The sequence below is a fragment of the Ptychodera flava genome, chromosome 8 (assembly GCF_041260155.1).
Source record: "Ptychodera flava strain L36383 chromosome 8, AS_Pfla_20210202, whole genome shotgun sequence".
In the NCBI taxonomy this organism is placed as follows: domain Eukaryota; kingdom Metazoa; phylum Hemichordata; class Enteropneusta; family Ptychoderidae; genus Ptychodera; species Ptychodera flava.
Window position 1 is genome coordinate 3,707,095 of NC_091935.1, and position 20,611 is coordinate 3,727,705.

The 20,611-nt window shown below is 37.6% G+C and overlaps 1 protein-coding gene across 1 annotated transcript in view; it reads right to left on the reverse strand.

Annotated features, from left to right (window-relative positions):
* The window catches only part of LOC139138223 (interleukin-12 receptor subunit beta-2-like), a 121,021-nt gene extending 118,813 nt beyond the window's left edge, over nucleotides 1-2,208 (reverse strand). Inside the window, exon 1 of the mRNA XM_070706504.1 lies at nucleotides 2,080-2,208. The gene's annotated coding sequence lies outside the window, so the exon portion shown is untranslated. The remainder of the gene's footprint in view (nucleotides 1-2,079) is intronic.
* Between the last annotated feature and the right edge of the window lie 18,403 nt (nucleotides 2,209-20,611).

Genomic DNA, 20,611 nt, shown 5'->3' on the forward strand with positions numbered 1-20,611 from the left:
AGTATGTGATTCTGAATTGCAGATTCGACCAGTTTAATGATGTAGAAGTAAACATCACCAGACATTTCTTTATGATATCAAAATATCAAGTGAAAATATATCTGTGTTACAATGATATCATAATCATTAAAACAATGTAATATACTCTCAAACAGAGAGTAATTTAAATGAACATATATCATTGTGTATTGTTTTACAAGAGTTGTGTTTTGCCAAACCCTTTGGTCTCAAGAAAAATACTCATACTCAAAATGCTATTCAGCCTGCTTGATCACAACTATGACATACAAGTAACACCGGGGCCAATTGTATCTACACTGCCAGTGTGCTACTAAATGCTTTCTCCTACACCATTTTTTTATTCTTGTGGCTAAAACATTTTGGTTATGGAAGACTGCATAAATTTGCCGCATGAGAGGCCTGTAGCTTATGACAAGCTATCATACTGTGAACACTAAATGAATGCCGCAGAAATGTTCTCTACCTGTTGTAATATACGCTTCACTTTGCTACCAGATTTTTAGAATTCAATTGATACCTATTTTATTTCTGGTGGTAAAAGTTTACCATCTGAAATGAAAAACTATTTCTATCCTGGAAATGTCATAAAAACAGAGATTGTTCAATACAAACTGAACAAATATTTCCTTAATGTAAAAAGTATCAGGAACATCATACAAAACATCTCGATTTGTAAAATTAGGAACTCCTGAATGCGGAGAAAGCTGTAATTGCCACACTTAATTGAGATCATAAACTGGCTAAAAGTTGCTCAAAGTGGCTACAAGATTTTTGATTTGGCTAATCAGTTGGCTAATCATTTTGGTGACTTAGGGGGAGCCCTGACATACAGACAATTGGGTGTCAGGAATTAAACAATCGTTGCTGCTCGTAAATATTGGAGATGCCATGAATGTAAAGATAGAAAATGACAAACAGTTTAAAACTAATTTCAATGTAAAAGTTAAACAGCTTTTGAAAAATGTGCATTTGAATTGATTCATGATGATACCAGACAAGGGCACCATAAAAATAAACTTCGCACATACAGAGAGTTGAAAAAAGATTTCTCTCTCGAAAGCTACCTTCATGTTATAAAAAACCCAGATCACAGATCAGCCCTGTGCAAGTTACGCAGTAGTGCACACATACTACACATAGAAACAGGTAGATATAGAAACCTTGATGTCATAGACAGAGCATGCCCAATTTGCCAAAACAAAGTAGAAGATGAGATACATTTTCTTTTTCATTGCAAAGGATACACAGACATTAGACATGATTTTTTCAGTAAACTAAACATTGGTAAAAATGCATTCAGAGGCACACAAGACCTTGTAAGCATCTTTTCAAGGACAGCTAAAGCATCACTATGTGAATTGGGAAAATACATACATACATGTTTTAAACTCAGACAAGACAAAATGAAAAAGACAAAGTAAACTATTTATGAACCTTTAATATGTTGACCTCATGTATAGATATTTATATTTTATATATATATTATATATACTCTTTCATTGTTGTTTTTTGCAAAACCTTTATTGTACTTTATGATCAAGATCCCAACTGGGATACGGTTTCAATAAAGGCTTACTTTACTTTACTTTTACTTTTACCAAACCCCATAAACGACAAGTTTAGTGTAGTATAGTGTTTAGTCTTCAGCAGTGATGAATCGGTACGACCAAATGCAGTAAGTAAATATGTGGGATTTTACATGAAAATGCCGCACCATGTGTGGCGCGCTTATTTTGTATGCTAGAGGGCCTTCGGCATTGTCGCTCTACTGGTGAGCGATGTCGCAAAAACCAAAACTCACCGACCGCCGAGCTCACCGCAGAGCTACGGTGTGCTGACCCTCCAGTAGCCTTCCCACTGTTACTGCGCAGTTCAACGAAGTGTTCAATGCGTGAAAAGATAATCATCCCCGTCAGCGCGTCTGAATGCAACTTTTTATCAGCAGTCAGGCACTTGTCACATGAAAAGTTAACGCGCCAAACTCGAAACATTGTGGCGCGAAATCATAAACATGTGTTAGGAAATCAGGGTGCAAATCAACACATTTGATGAACTTACCGAGGTTAGCCAGGGCGTTGAGCTTTGATTGATCGATGTATGGTAACAGCATTTCAGCTGGGGATGGATATCGATGGTGCCGAGGAGTGTTGCCTGTTGGTCCGCTCCCAGGGGGTGGGTGACATGACGTTGTGTTGTGACAGTTCGGCAGAGTGAATGGAAGCATGGCATGGGTGCAGATCTATGGGTGCGTTTGGGTGCACTGTTCTTGCGATTGGAATCACGCCCTCATCGTTGCAATACGATACATTTTCTCGTGACGTTCGCTAAAACGAAAGCAACTTTGTTCTCCAATATGACGGCGCCTGTAATGATCGGCGACGATATTACGAGCGTAGCACTTTTTAATTTTCTTGAAGAAATTCTTCACGATGATGTTATTTTTGACATCATCGGTCGCACAGTACCGATGGTGATAACTCTTTACTTTACAGACTGTAATAGGAGAGAGAACGTTCCCAAAATTATCGATTACGCTGAAACCGTAATTCCTTCCTACAACCTTGATGATTTCCGGCAACATTTTCGCCTATGCAGAACGACTTTTGAGATAGTTTTTCAAAGCGTCGCTCCACTTTTAACTCCGGCAAGTAATGGAGGTCACCAACCAGTAGAGCCAACCAAGCAGTTTTTAATTTTTATTTGGTAAAGAAGTTACAGGTGTTGTATGCGAGACGTTGCTGAACGCTTTGGCGTTTCAAAGTAGGCCTATACCATCCACTTTTGTTGCCAGAGGGTAATGGATGTTTTGTTAACTTTAGGATAAACGTGTAAACCACTTCTTGAAATATAAATGAAGTAATCTGGTCAAATGCAATTGAAATACAGCGGAATTTGATTGAGTGTCCGGTTTGCCTTGCAGAGCTCGACGAGTCTACATGTTGCTTATCATTAGAAAAGTAAACATTTGCAACAAATTGAGTCTTCGTCTTTGGTTGGTGTTAGATTACAGCGCGCGGCAAACGTTTCCCATACACTGTCTCGTCACGATCACTGCAGTCGTTTCAGCATGTCACTGACAACAAGCATAACACTGCACTACATGCACCTCACCAGTTTTCTTTTAGGTGTTTACTTTAAATTGGGAACTTTATGAAGAAACAAGTAAATTCTTTAAAAAAAAAACCTTTCTTCTCCTCTCGATGTCAGCAATCACGACAACAGTTCCTTCAGCATGCAGTCTGTAGCATTGCGAGTGCAGTCTACTCTATCAACAAGTTTGACACGATACAACACTGAATATTGTCAACCAGAAAATGCTAAACACTCCTCAATGAAACTTTAATCCCGCTTTCTCTTTGTCTCAGCAAATGAAACTTTCTCAATTGACACTTCTCTCTGAATTGACACTTCTCTGAGCTACAAAATAGACTTGAAGAAAAGTGTTGATTTTGCACAGGCAAGTGCAATTCAATCAACACGGTACATTTTGTGCCATTGAATAACACACCAAGTGTTTCTGAAATAATTCACCGTATTTTGGCACTTAATTTCCCGAACGGCATCATACACGGCAACGGGTTAGCATGGAGGGGACGATGATATCTCTCTGCCTTCAAAATATTCTTTACCTTGCTGAAAAAATACAATGTTTCACTGTAATAAAACGCCGAGAGTCAGCCCGGTTGATGTTGAGGACTTTCCTCGAGATATAGATCCTCGAAAAATATGCCAGTGAGTTTTGTCTGAGTTATATTTCCCAATTCAAAGTACACAAAGCTGTAGCTGAAAGAAAACTTTGATGATGTGCTATAGCTATAGTGCGGTGTCAAGCTTGTTGTGCATGAGTGGCATGCTGAAACGACTGTCATTATTGTAGACGAGACAGTGTCTGGGAAACGTTCGCCGCGTGCGCTGTAATCTAACACCAAATACTCAATTTGTTGCAAATGTTTACTTTTCTAAGGATAAGCAACATGTATACTTGTCGAGCTCTGCAAGGCAAAACGGACACTCGATCAAATTCCACTGTATGAAAAAAAAAGCGGTTGTTTGTTTCTTGCTATTTCTGGTATTTTTCACATAGTGAAGCCATGCTTAAGGTGACCCACAAGGTACTCAGAAGGCATTAATGTTAATAAAGAAATATGAAAATTATTATTATTATTACTATTATTATAAAAGAAATATCACTAATACCCCCATCATCATGCAGCACCATTGGCAGTATTGAAAATCCTACCAAAGTTCGTCCGCCTCATCTAAAGTACCCTTCACTATTTAACTATAGTTAGGGGGGATAGTACGTGTACTTTAGATGAGGCGGACGAACTTTGGTAGGATTTTCAACACTGCCAGTGGTGCTGCATGATGAATATGATATTGGTTATTGCAATTTTCATATTTCTTTAATAATAATAATAATAATAATAATAATAATAATAATAATAATAATAATAATAATTTATATTTCTTTTAATAACAATAATTTTCACTTTGAATTTATTTTCATTATTTTTGCTTGACTCACTTTTCCACTAAAGTAAAATCCAAGTGACAATATTCATATTTCCCATTCTTTATACATAGACTGACAAGGAAGAGTGAAAATAAAATCACTGTGATGTCCAGATTTTTTTTCAGCAAAAATAAATTTCAGTGAAACACAGTACACTACAGTATATGGCAATGAAAAAAAAAAGTTTTCTTTTTGTTTTGTCCTTGGTAATTATTACTCATTGTGATTTTTATAACTCTTTCTCTTTTTTTTTAATACGTTTCATGTGTAAGGCATGAACTATATTTTTCCTCAGATGTTTTTGCCAAAATAAATTAAATAAATCTTTATTTTACAATTTTTTATAATGTATCGAACCCATTTTCCTTTCCAAACCCTTAAAAATATATTGAAATTACCAGTATTGAACTGAACATACACATATAGTTTTTACGTTTCATTAACACGGGACATGGTTATTTTTTATAGAATATATAGGTTATCAATGCGGTGATTCTCCATGTTACCTGGTTTTTTTTATAGTCTTGACACATGTGTTTTTTTAACACCAAAGTAGGTAATTTACCACTTTGGATAGGGATATAGTGATGTGCCAAAGTATTCCTAAGCCAAACTGTGTTAAGAGTTAAGAGGTGAAATAACACAGCAGGGCAGCTTTAGCTTGCCCTGCTGCGTTATTTTCTAGTTCATACGGGAACGGAACGAGAACGGATACCTCATCACTTTCTGCGCGCTCTAAACATGTTCTGATGATGTCACACGTTCTCTTGTCGTTTGGCAGTCGTTTTCTACGAGAAACTGCCACTTTTCTCGTAGACCTTTTCCGAGAGCGATTTTCACGCTCGCTTCGCAATAGACTTGATATTCAAAACTTACACCCCTTTCGTTTTGGATTGTTGCTCTTGGTTTTATCGATCGCCGTCTGATTTTGAGATATTTTAGGGAACAAAAAGGAAAAATGACGTCCTGCACTGCACTCACAGACGACGGCACACTCGCGGCAGACGTCGTTACACAGCACTGTCAATAACAGTGCGGACGCAAATATGCGATTTTTCCGTTGTTATTATGCCAAATTCCATCGTTGCCAAGGGGTCCTGGCGTGCGCTTTAGAGCAACATCAGACTGACTTGGCGACGGTTCAGGTAGGTGGAGCTCTCCAAATTTTCGTTTAATTTCGCCAAGTAAGTTTGAGATCAAATATTTTAAGTAATCTTATTTTAAGAATACTGGTCTCCGATCAAAATTGACCGTTCATGCAGTAATCCTCCTCTAAATAATGTAAATATGCCCAAAGAAAACTGACATTACTGACGATAGTGGATTGCATCGTTAGGAGAAAGTTGTCGGTATTATGTCCTGCTTTCTGATGTTAACATTTTCGTCTCACGGCCTTATCTTGAACACTTTTGGTAATTTCCGTAACACTTTATGTATAGGAATAGATTTTGTTAATATCGCTTCTGGAGGAGGTAATTTGACAGTATGATAGCATGTGAAATGCAGACACCTGAAAACCGGAAGTACATTAACTTCCCAGGTGATATAATTGATGATAACTTCGTTCACAATATTCATATTTAGTATCACGGTCGTTTAATCCAGTTATTTGTTATAGGGAAGCATTAAGTTGATAATCTTCTGTCGCTTATTTAATGTATTATCATGCAGAATAGCTATAACCGTCGCGGTATTTCAAAAGCAATACCATGCAAGTTACCCTCGAGCCACAGTCACTTGCTGTTCGAGATACGGTGGTGGCCGCTTTGGTATGCATTAGAAATATAGGAAGTCGGGAAATGGAATAAGGGACGATTCAGAATTTACTTCCAGGGGGGGTTGGAGGATTTTCAGGGGGGCCACCCATTTTTCCCAAGAAAATTTGGGGGGGGGCAGACAAAAATACCACAATCTTTTAGGGGGGCCAAGGAAAAAAACCATCAATTCAATATTTGCCTAGAATTTCTGATCTCTACAAAAGAGAACCATAGACGCTACCTGGGTGACAGATAAACTCAACATGTTTAGTTAAACTCCTTTAGCTGCCAAATTCGGTAATATTCACAGTGGTTTGTTTTATGCATCTATAGCAGTATCTTGTTCTCCTCCCTGAAGCGTTATTAAATGTCCAGTATTTAGCATGTCAATACAAACCATACAGTGAACAGTCAGGGTTGTTTTTGTTGAAAAGAGATCTCAGATCAAGTCCAGACTAGAATTCATTTATCAACAATAACAATGGTCATTTATGTTCACACTGGTATGTTGCTAAATACAGCATTGGGTGTTCTATGTAGTGATAGAATAACAAACAAATGCTGATACACAGAGATGAACATTGAACAAATGCTAAAAATTACAGCAAATGTCTTTTTAAGGTTGGGTTTACCTTGTAGCTTGTAAAGCAGTTGAAAGTTGCATGATAAAGAAGTGTTAATTATGCAAATGTATGCAAATCACCGATTTCTTGGCTTCTTTTGCCTCCCAATTTCAAATTTCCAAAGAATTTAACTCCACTCCGGCTGGGTCAAATTTTCTGAAATTTCACATTATGTTTTTTAAATGCTATATAACACAACAACTATCAATTGGTTTTGTTTGGCAATAAAGCTCTTACATTTTTAATAAGAGGCATTTTGAATAAGAGGCATTTTAATTTTGCTGATCATGATTTTAATCAATTATTAGAGTGTCAGTCTTTAAACCCCTACAATTTTAAAATGAGGATGGATAATGCCAAATAAAATACTTGTTTTTTCTACATGAATACTCTCCTTTCAAATGAAATATTACATTTCAGAAAATACTGTCTAGATTTTGACTTAAATAAATTTTTATCATTAATACAAAAATTGAGGTTTTTTACCCCAAATATACACCCACTTCATCCTTTGAGTAAACTACTGCTACTGCTACTCTTCTTTTCTGCTCCTTTTTTCTATGTTTCATTCTCATCAATTTTACCCTTTCTAAATTTTTTAAATGTTCTACATAACTTTTTACAGTGCTTACATCTACTATAAACTTTTTGAAAATAAATTTATGGCCGTCTCATCTTCAAGGTGCTTTTCAGCGAATAGTTTTTTAATGTTGAAAATAATAATATTATGTATTACTGTCAAAAATATATGGTGAAAAATTTACAAAGGGTTGATTTTCCAATAATCCTGTGTGCATCCAGAAGATCATGTGGCACTGCGCCAATGCTATGGTGTCGGATTGTTGAAATATTGTGTACACAAGAAATTTGCTGTAGTCCAAGAAGTGATCTCAGTGAGTATGAGGCTAGGAGAAATGTGGATAGGCTTACACATTGTGTATTGATGCTAATACTTATGTGTCCCATTCATTCTGATATGTATAATCAAAGATTTCACAGTGGCGGCTGGCAGAAAAGGCGAAAAGGCAAAAAAACAAATTAACATTTATTGTTTCGTGTCATCTGAAAACATGCGCATCATGACTATTTTAAAATTAAAGTTTGTTAAAAAAATTTGAAATATGCATGCTCTGTCAATTTTGAAAAATACTGCTGACAAAATGTGAATTTTGACTTGCACAGGATTGTGTGCATTTTAATATGAACATTGGATTGTGAATGGAATGAGCAGAATAAAATGTGAATTCATGTTTTGGATAAGGTGTTTTGTCCAAGAAATGTTCTAAAATATTCCTCAGCATTTTTGCTTTCAGTGGCAGCTACTTGGTTTTATGATAACCAAATTAGAAAAAAAAAGAGAAAATTAAAAACAAGTTGGCTTTCACCAATTTTAATTCCTAATGTTTAAAACTTTCACCGTGAGTCTGCAAATATTCAGCATCATCAAATGAAAATGTATGCTGAACGTGTGCATGTACATGTACATCTCACTTTCCAGAAATATCTGGATATCTGCAAATGATGTACCATTAAACTTCAAGATATATATCACTTTGCCAATTATCTGCTCCCTGATTTTCTGTTCACCATTTCTAACTGACGTCTTTGCTTGTCTTTGTGTGCATCATATGTATCAGTGAGACATAACGAAAAAAGTATTCATATTTAGTAATTAACTTTTCTTTAGAAATTTACAACCAGATATGTTTATTGCTACCCTTTCCAAAAGTGTGCCACTTGCAGTCCCTGCAAATCATTCTTTTTATAGTCACATAACCCTGAAATGATTTGTTATATCATCGATTAATGTCCACTAGGCCCTACAGTTCCTGCAACTTGTTAGACTGGATATGTCTATAATGTACCGTATAAGCATGCATGTATATATTAGGGGGGGGGCATGGAAAAAAAACAGGAAAGATGAGGGGGGCCATAGATTTTTTCTATAATTTACTAGGGGGGCCATGGAAAAAAATCACCGAGAAAATAGAAAATCCTCCACCCTCCCCCTGGAAGTAAATTCTGAATCGTCCCTAACCGCTATACGCACGTACAGCCAAGTTCGGAGACGGATTTTCCTGACAAAAAGCTATAGTTTACTTAATAAACCAGCATCGATGGCGTCCAATACGTCTCTGAATCCACACCTGTTATAGTCTATCATCAATAAAGATCTCCTTGCATTTTTGGGTACGATTTCCGATTCTTCTCTTGATTTTTCTCTGAGTGTCTACAATGTGACGTAGTATTAAACATGAAAAAAACAAAGTCCCCTTCCTATGACCCGCGTCTTTAGCCATAGCAGTGACTATTTTTTAGCTTCACCTGTACACACTAGAGAGTATGATAGTCTAGAGGGCAATGATGTATACCAAGTACGCTGAAGTTCATTTCAAGTATAGGGAGTCTATTGGGAGTTCAGATGTGTATTAAGTTTGTGTGATAAAATCCTATCATAGACAAATGAGAGCATGCTGACATTAAGTATTACGATTCCACAGAACAGCTGATATGGAACGATGTTTTGAGATAGAGAAAAATCCTTTGTTTTACGTAACAATATCTGCTACTGATATATGTTACTACATCATGCATGTATATCCACTGAAGAGATAATTTTCAAAGAGTGTCATTCTTTATAAAATTCACGCACTAAAGTGACCTAACAATTGACTGAGGACTTGATGAATAATCATTGACAAATACTTTAAAACATATGTATAATAAATGATAAATTTCCTGGTTTTTAATATGCATGTATATTAATAAGTGGTGTGAACTTATTCTTTCAGATCAACTCTACATGAACTGACGGCCAGTGAGCATGATGCGTGACTGCCACAAGACTGAAACATTTAAATTTCTTTTTGAGATGTCATTACAACAATGATTTAGGCCTATTGCCACTGAAGACATAAATCATTTGTTTTATTAAAATCTAGATTTGCTGCAATTTTATGAATTTTGATTGAAAATGAACTCAAAGTTCCGTCATAAGATTGTGACAATGATATTGAAAAATGTAGAAAGCGAAAAGCTGTTTGGTGTGGAAGATTCAGAGTCATTTAACATGGACATCACGTGTTGATAGTATTGTGAAAAAATAAAGAGTAATCTGTATCTTCTTGCCAGAATTTAAGCATTTTACCAGTTTCAGCAAGGCGTCAGTTTTATAACAGTTTCATTATACCATATTTTGATTATGATCTCGGTGTTTGGAGTTGTTGTAGTCAAAAGGATATGGATCATTTGAACTGTCGTTTAAAGCGGGCAATGCGACTGACTTTGAATTTGTGACATTGGTACCTCATCCATTAAAATGTTTACACTTCTACAATTGTATCTGCTATCCCATCGCTATAAGTACAACCTAGTAGTGTCTGTTTACAAGGGTATGTTGTGGCCAGTCTCCTCCATACATCCGGGATATGATAACAAAGTACAAAGATCCACAAAGATCTTTAAGATCTGTTTGTAATAAAGCTCTACAAGCTCCATTTGCTAGAACCGAATTATTAAAGCAGTCTTTTCGAGTAATTACCTGTACAACAATGTGCCTACAGCAATAAGAAGTTGTACAAGTGTTAGAGTTTTTAAGCAGGCTTGTTACAAATTTTATCGACAAAGCTTTTTGTACACTTTTACATGAAACCTGTCTGTGTTGTAATGTTGTTGTCATCTGATACTTTGTCTTCTGTATATAAGTTTTCTTTGTGTTTGACCTTTGTGAAAAGAGGCGTATACCTATCATGGCTATAGAGTTAAAATAAAGTTTATATTGTTGTTGTATTGTTATAAGATATTTATTGCATCAAATTGTAAAAGATTTATAATACGAATTTTAGTTTCGGTTAATCGCATAACCTCATCAATTTAGCCTGTACTTTTGGAACAATAATTGTTAAAATAATCGAACTCAGGTATAGCTTTGAAGCTGTGATTCTTGTAATTTTTTCCCTTTCTGGCTCAATATGCAAGTGTGCATTTCAGAAAAATCAGTGACAATCAGTAAAAGTCCATTTATGTTTATAGTAAATTTATATTAACCACTTCAGAGATACAAGGCTTCAGTGAATCGCCTTATTTAAATATGCTTAATTTTCTGCACTTTTATAGGGGAGATACTTTCTCCCGCGCAAAAGTTGAGGATGAGATTCTTTGAGAAACGCGTCAATGAGTATCGTCGCCAGAGGGCAACCTTCACGCTTGCGCTTTAGCTGTTGTTTGCGGGATTTGCAAGGACTAACTGTACCAGTCAGTGCTGTTTTATTAAAGGGGAAGTTCACCAAGGATGATTTTTACATATGTGGTAGCTCTGTGGTCATTTACCCAGGAAAAACTATTTTCACAATTTATAACTCGCCAGATTTTTTACAAAAACGATAAAAATAGTACAGGAAGCTGCCCATGTAATTTGAATCATGGGAAAAAAGCTCCAAGTTTGGAAGGGACCATCTCCGGACTGGTATGGCCCCACACATAGTCCACTCACAGTAACACGGTAATAGACAGCAACACAAAATCTGACAGTGGACGGTTTATTATAAGTGAATCATCGTTCATGCAAGGATACTCAGTATAAACAAAAGTTATGTAAGTACGCACAGCCGAGTTTAAGCATGGGTGAGTGGACAATGCCATACCCATGGAAAAATGGTCCCTTCCATATCACATTATGCAAGCTCCAAGCTTGGCGCTTTTTCCCATGATTCAAATTACATGGGCAACTTCCTGTACTATTTCTATGGTTTTTTGTAAAAGATCTTGCAAGTTATAAATGGCGAAAATAGTTTTTCCTGGGTAAGCTTGCACATATGTAAAAATCATCCTTGGTGAACTTCGCCTTTAAAGTTAACATTTCCGTCTCACGGCCTTATCGCCAAAACTGAGGGCACAGCGTTAAAGTTTGATTTCTGTGTAAAAGGACAGTGACAAAATCAAACTTGGAGAAGACACATGGAATGAGCACGACCGGAAAATTCAGGAGTGAATGAGTTGTATTTTCTGTCAAAACGCACGAGACAACATTTTGACTTCGCGATTTTTCTGCAATATAAACAAATAAGACACTAAATAATGCACGATTTGGTAATTCTAACTATCTATCTTTCAATTCGCCTAGTTATAAGTAACATAAAATGAATTCTCGGTGAGCTATAGGCGAAATTTCTTTACAATGTGTAGCGCTAGATTTAGTGATTTTTTTTTGACATTTTCGCGTTCCATACCACCCACGAAGGAAAATCGATTTTGCGCGTCTCGGGTATCTGCGTCCGCACTGTAACATTCAGTCTAGACTGAAATTAACAGGGGAAAACTAAAAACGAAGGGGGAAGGGGGAAGGGTGAATACTAAGGCTTACGATATTCTCTCTTTAAGTCGATAAAATTTTGATAACACTATGCAAAAATGAAATATTGCCCTGACTTTGATAAAAATACGCAAAAATGAAATATTATCCTCACGCTAAAGGGACTTATGTCAGTAGAAGAAGGACGGGGCTGGGGCTTTGTGCACAATGCAATATATACCAGCACTAGCACGAACCTGATGGGGACCTATAACTGTCACTGATACCATTTAGGGGCTATGATATGATATGCACTGTGTTAGTAGAGAACACATATAAAAATATGCAAAAATGAAAAGTTGTCCTTTCGTTTAAGGTACTTATCTTATTGGACGAAAACGGAGGGCTTTGTGCATAGTGCACTATACACAAGCACTAGCATCATACTGATCTGGCCCATTACAGTCCCTGATGCAAAAAAGGGGACATGATATTCACAGTGTCAGTACAGACCAGTTTGATAGAAACATGCAAAGTTAAATTATTGCCCTCACGCTTAAGGGATTTATGTTATACGACGAGAGGGAGGGCTTAGCATATAATGTATAATATGGAGGCACTACCACAATGCTGAAGACAGGGCCTATAACTTTCACCGATGCAACGAAGGGGACATGATATTCTCAGTGTCAGAAGAAAACATATTGATAAAAAGATTAAAAAATGAAATATTGTGCTCACGCTTAAGACACTTATCTTATAGGACGAAGGGGGAGGGCGTTGTGTATAATGTGCAATATACTGGCATTACCACAATGCTGAAGATGGGACCTATAACTTTCACTTATGCCATGAAGGGGGACATGATATTCTCAGTGTCAGAAGAGAACATATTGATAACAAGATTCAAAAATGAAATATTGTGCTCACGCTTGAGGGACTTATCTTATAGGACGAAGGGGGAGGGCTTTGTGTATAATGTATAATATAGAGGCAGCACATCCATACTTAGGCAGGACCTTTAACTTTCACTTATGCCACGAAGGGGGACATGATATTCTCACGTCCCCAGTGCGCTGGGAGTGTGAGAACACAGTGTGAGATCAATTTGTTCTCACACTCTGTATTGCTGCGCGACCGAACACCTCGTATGTGAAACGTATGTTGATTGGTCAATTCTGCTCAGCGCCCAATTCCCTGTACGAATTATTTGACGAATAGAACATCGCGTAATGTACAACTGGCACTACAGCGGACAGACGACTGAATCGCAGAGTGAACAGGTTGTTCTAGATTTGAGTACGGTCAGCGCGGCGTCGGCAACAAATACACGGAGGATGACCGCTTTTATGTTGTAACGGGAGAATTCAGGCCATTACAATCCTATCGGCTGTTTACGCTCGTCGACATATTTTCTGGAGAAGAACTGACTTGACAGCGATACAGTTAGCGAAAGACTTCGATGAGCGAGCCATTTGCACACGAGGCTGTAGCAGACGACAGCTTTCACGCAATGTCATCAACAGATGGCCACCAGAGCTGTTTCGCAACATTTTCCTCAGATGACCTAGAGAATTTTGTGGCTGACCAACAAAACAAAATTGCCATATCGGTAATATACATGTTAACGTGTTTGATATGCTTATCAATGAAAGGAACTTCATTTTTCTGTGCGGAATGATACAAATGAAACAAGAGCAATCGGGTGCTGGTTTTTTGATAGTATAAACCTTGTACCTACCACAATAAAATGCAATTTTCTAAAGATATTGGAGGGACGTGAGAAAAATAATCCCACACCCCAATGGGTTGGGATGGAATGTCTCACACTCGTTGGGGAATTCTGTCTCACACTCGCCTTCGGCTCGTGTGAGACAGAATTCCCCAACTCGTGTGAGACATTCCATCCCAACCCGTTGGGGTGTGGGATTCTATTATTCTCAGTGTCAGAAGAGAACATATTGATAACAAGATTCAAACGTGAAATATTGTGCTCACGCTTAAGGGACTTATCTTATAGGACGAAGGGGGCTTAGTGCATAATGTATAACATACAGGCACCATCACATTGCTGAAGATAGGACCTATAACTTTCACTTATGCCACGAAGGGGGACATGATATTCTCATGTCCCCAGTGCGCTGGGAGTGTGAGAACATAGTGTGAGAACAATTTGTTCTCACACTCTGTATTGTTGCGCGACCGAACACCTCGTATGTGAAACGTATGTTGATTGGTCAATTCTGCTCAGCGCCCAGTTCTCTGTACGAATTATTTGACGAATAGAACATCGCGTAATGTACAACTGGCACTATAGGGGACAGACGACTGAACCGCAGAGTGAACAGGTTGTTCTAGATTTGGGTAGGCCTACGGTCAGCGCGGCGTTGGCAACAAATACACGGAGGATGACCGCTTTTATGTTGTAACGGGAGAATTTAGGCCATTACAAACCTATCGGCTATTTACGCTCATCGACATATTTTCTGGAGAAGAACTGACTTGACAGCGATACAGTTAGCGAAAGACTTAGATGAGCGAGCCATTTGCACACGAGGCTGTAGCAGACGACAGCTTTCACGCAATGTCATCAACAGATGGCCACCAGAGCTGTTTCGCAACATTTTCCTCAGATGACCTGGAGAATTTTGTGGCTGACCAACAAAACAAAATTGCCATATCGGTAATATACATGTTAACGTGTTTGATATGCTCATCAATGAAAGGAACTTCATTTTTCTTTGCGGAATGATACAAATGAAACAAGTGCAATCGAGTGCTGGTTTTTTGATAGTATAAACCTACCACAATAAAATGCGATTTTCTAAAGATATTGGAGGGACGTGAGAAAAATAATCCCACACCCCAATGGGTTGGGATGGAATGTGTCACACTCGTTGGGGAATTCAATCTCACACTCGCCTTCGGCTCGTGTGAGACAGAATTCCCAACTCGTGTGATTCTATTATTCTCAGTGTCAGGAGAGAACATATTGATAACAAGATTCAAAAGTGAAATATTGTGCTCACGCTTAAGGGACTTATCTAATAGGACGAAGGGCTTAGTGCATAATGTATAACATACAGGCACCACCACATTGCTGAAGATAGGACCTATAACTTTCACTTATGCCGCGAAGGGAGACATGATATTCTCAGTGTCAGAAGAGAACATATTGATAACAAGATTAAAAAGTGAAATATTGTGCTCTCGCTTAAGGGACTTATTTTATAGGACGAAGGGGGGCTTAGTGCATAATGTATAATATACAGGCACCACCACATTGCTGAAGATGGGACCTATAACTTTCACTGATGCCATTAAGGGGGACATGATATTCTCAGTCTCAGAAGAGAACATATCGGTAACAAGATTCAATATAGAAATACTGTGCTCACGCTTAAGGGACTGATGTTATAGGGCGAAGGGGGAGGGCTTTGTGTATAATGTGCAATATACAGGCACCACTAGAATGCTCTGAAAGACAGCGCCTATATCTTTCACTGATGCCACAAAGAGGGGACATGATATTCTCAGTTTCAGTAGAGAACATATTTATAAAAAGTTTGAAATATTGTACTCGTGCTTAAGGGACTTATCTCACGTGACGAAGGGGGGGGGCTAAGTGCATAATGTGTAGTATACTGGCTCCACCGCAATGTTGAAGACAGGACCTATAACTTTAAATTATACCACGAAGGGAGACATGAATTCTCAGTATCAGTAGGGAACTGTTTCATAGAAATATTCAAGCTTAAGATATTTTTTGTCCTCAGGCTTAATGCACTTATATTGTCAGGCGAAAGGGGAGGGCTTAGTGCATAATGTATAATATACAGGCACCACCACAATGCTAAGGATGGGACCTATAACTTTCATTTATGCCACGAAGGGGACCTGATATTAACAGTTTCAATAGGGAACGGTGCAAAGTTTAATTATTGTCATCAGGCTTAAGGAACTTATCTTATGGGATAAAGGGGGAGGTCTTCGTGTATTATGTCTAATATTTAGGCACCACCACCATAATAATTGCGGGGCCCATAAACTAGAAATTATGCCTCGGAGGGAGACATGATATTGACAGTGTCAGTAAAGAAAGGTTGATTCAAACTTGCAAAAGAAAAATTTTGTCCTCATGCTTAATGGACTTATGGTGTAGGACGAAAGAGGTGGGGCTACATACAATGCAATATGTAAAAGTTCTAGCACCATACAGATCGTGGGGCCTATAACAATCATTGATGCGATGACGGGGAAATGATCTTTAATGTTTAAGTAGAGAACACTTTAATAACAAGATTCGAAAACGAAATATTGTCCTCTGATGTGAGGGACAATGCATGATATACAATCGCCAGACTAAAGAGAGCAATTACTTTCTATCAATGCCCTGAAGAACATGATATTCAAAGTTATGTTAGAGATCGTGTTGATAACAATAGGCAGGAATGAAATATTGTGCTCACACTTCATATATTTATTTTATTAAACACATGGCGAGGGCTATGTGCACAATGCACCATATACAAGCAAGACTGTAGTGGCAAATGACTTGCAGTTATAATCTGACGGATAAGATGGTATATACAGAGGTATTAGAGATCAATATGTGAAATTTACGGAATGCCGAAGTATGGTTTTTTACGATTCTGGGATATATATTCTTGGCAAAAGGTTGTCACCTTCTCTATGTGTTCGTGCATAGGATCGTGTAAAGTGACCTAAATGAAGGGACTTATAAATTTTGTGTATGCGCATACAAAGATTTACATTATTTGTACTTAATATAAATAACAGTCACAACATTGTTCACAATGTTGTGGTCTCTCGTTTTTATGAAAAATACAGATGTACACATAGTGCATACATGTAATGCACAGTTATGCATTAGTTTATACGGACATCAGTTTAATGTATGTTTTCATGCTCTCACATGGAGACTGGCTACAGTACTCTAACTAATGTAATAAGATTGATTACGCTGCTCTATATGCTATAGCCCCCCCCCCAAAAAAAAGCAATACTTTGCAGCGCCGTACCTTTGGATATTTACATTTGCTACATGAAAAATATTTAAAATTACATTACATACATTTGTAATACACTGGTGATTGTTGAGATTAAGCGAAACACAACTAATATGACATCTTAGCTTCTCTGCATGAACAACATATAATCTCCTCCGTATATGATAACTTCCCTGGACATATTGTTGCATGACAAACAGACAAATTTCTATTCAGCATAAGGTCTTCTTTACAACAGGTGAATTATTTCCTTAGGGCCTATTAATAATTCTAGGGCTCTTCTCCTACACGAAATAGCTGCGTCAGTATCGTGTACATATCGCATTGGTTGTGGTATGGCTCTTCGGATATAGATTAAGGAACTTAAAAATATGATCATATTGACGTATTACTAGCGTCGACACCCATCTTCTAACTGTAATACTGTCAATAATGTCATACAGTCTTCCTGTGATGACACAACATGCATTCAAAATGGTGTATATTCGACAATCATAACCATTTGCCTGTATATTATACATAAGACTGTTACATGCAGAGAAAACGCACAAAAGGGTGAACTCAGCAGTTTCCATTTAAACAAAATTTATTATGAAAATAAAACTAATTGCTAAGTCAGGAATAGAGTACAAGCTTTAAAAGTGTACAGACTACTTATTTCAGCTGGGACGGCAAAGCTCCAGTCTCAGAGTTGTAACAGTCAGTCGGGTGAATGAACAGTCCTTTTGGCTTGCAGGCTTGGAGCTGCACAAAGTCCACAGTATAAATCCAGCGTTGGCAGTGAAGGTCTTGAAATGTCTTGAGAATGACTACTGCTGGGTTTCCAAACAAATGTAGTAACACACAAGAGACACGATCCCAAAAGTCTGACTGGAAGCTGTGCACGTCCCTTTTATACCCATGTGCTTACATAAAGGCATATAAGAACAATCTAGAACTTTCATAGACATGCTAATTACTGTTCTAAAATTATCTCTCTTACACAACTAATTAACTTTCCAGAACATTCCAAACATGACTAATTGAATTCAAGGTTGTAAGGTCATTAAGGGCAGTGACCTTGAGAATGTTCAAGACTAATTGAACTCAGGTCATGATGAGTGTGTGAAAATGACCTACATAACACACCCCCTCTTCAAAAGGAAATTTTTTCAAAGAAAAAAATTTCTTTTACAAATGTAATCTTAAAAGTGTGAACAACAATAAACTCTAAATACGTACCACAGACAGTCTGCAATTAAATTGTCTCTGCCTTTGATATGTCTAATGTCAAGATTAAACTCCTGTAACATTAAACTCCATCTTAGCAATCTCTGATTTTTGCCTTTAAATTTCTGCAGAAAAACAAGAGGGTTGTGATCAATATAAACCATTATTGGCTGATTTGAAGAAGTAACATAAACTTCAAAATGCTGTAAAGCTAATATCAAAGATAAACACTCTTTTTAAATTGTAGAGTAGTTTCTCTGGGATTTGTTAATTTTGCTAAACTTGTTAAAAATAGCAAACAGGATGATCTGTCCCGTGACTATCCTCTTGCAATTTGGTATTGGAAAACTTAAAATGGCACTGAATTTGGCATAAAGTATGCATTGCAAAGTCCAGTTATTTTTATTGAGTTCGATAAAGTCATTGTTCGGCAAATACTTGGCTTCCTCTTGGAGATATTCCGCTTTCGCAGGATTCAGTCTGTCTGGATGTTGCTCCACTGGATTACTGTCGCTGACATCTTCGTTGTGATAGGTGATGTTTGTCCTTGTTGGAACATCTTGGAACAAATGTTCATGGATTGGTTCTTTCAGCTGTTGTTGTTGTTCTAGCTGGAGGTGTGCCAACTTTGTAGACTCCAGCTTCTCCAGGATTTCTGAGTTCTGAAGCTTGACCGAGCCCAGCTTTGAGTTTAGAGTATTTTCACTCAAGTCAGTTTCAGTATCACTATCTTCATAATGGTTTGAACTGACTGCACTGACAGGCTGAGTTATAGTAGGATTATCCCTATCCAAATATGGCTTAAGCATATTTATGTGACATAGCTGTTTTTGTTTTCGCCTGTCAGGTGTTTTATGATGTAATTTAAATCACTCAATTTCTTATCAATTAGGTATGGCCCAAAGTAACGAGCATGGAGTGGTTTGCCAGGAATTGGAAGTAGAACAAGAACTTTTTGACCTGGTTCAAACTTCCGTTTGAGGTGTTTTATCGTATTGATTTTCATGACTGCTGAGATGACTCAAGATTTTCTCTGGCTAATTCACATGCTTTAGAGAGTTTGTACGAAAATCTGACACATATTGCAAAATATTCAGACAATCATCATCGTCTGATAGGAATTTCTCTTTAACGAGCTTAAGTGGGCCATGGACTGTATGTCCAAATACAAGCTCAAATGGGCTAAAACCAAGAGACTCTTGAATTGACTCTCTAACAGCAAAGAGCAGAAAATGAATCCTTTCATCCCACTGTTTCTCTGTGTCAAAACAGTAGGTCCTAACCATGTTTTTCAAAGTTTGATGAAATCGTTCAAGAGCACCCTGACTTTCTGGATGATAGGCGGATGACCCATACTGTTTAATGCCTAGCTGATCCATTACTTGTTGAAAAATACCAGACATAAAGTTGGAGCCTTGATCGGACTGGACACATTTAGGGAGGCCGAATAAAGTGAAAAATTTGACTAAAGCTCTCACTATAGTCTTTGTCTTTATATTTCTCAGTGGTATGGCTTTGGGGAACCGAGTTGATGTACACATTATTGTCAGCATGTACTCATTTCCTGATCTTGTTTTTGGTAGGGGCCCAACACAGTCTATTAGTATCCTACTAAATGGTTCTTGAAATGCAGGAATTGGCTGTAAAGGGGCCTTTGGAATGGTCTGATTCGGCTTTCCTACCATTTGACATGTGTGACAAGTTTTACAGAAATGTGTTACATCCTGCCTGAGATTAGGCCAATAAAAGTGACTGAGAATTTTATGATAAGTTTTCCTTACTCCAAAATGACCAGCCCAGGGCGTTTCATGGGCCAGGTGCAATATTTCAGCACGGTAGGGCTTTGGAACCACAATTTTATGTTTTATAGCCCAATCGTCATCAACCAAAACGTCTAGAGGTCTCCATTTACGCATGAGAATACCAGATTTTGTATAATAGGAAACAGAGCTATCTGAAGTTTTACCTTCATCATCTACCCTGTCAAACAAACACAAAATATCTGGGTCTTTGTGTTGTTCTGCAATGAGATTTGATCTAGAAAATGTCTGACTTTTGTCAGCAGAAGTTTTACTGGGAGTTTCAAATCCACGAGGGATAATGGAATGATCCGTGTCAAACACCTGACTGAGAAAGATGTCGTTTAAGTCAACATCTGTGACATT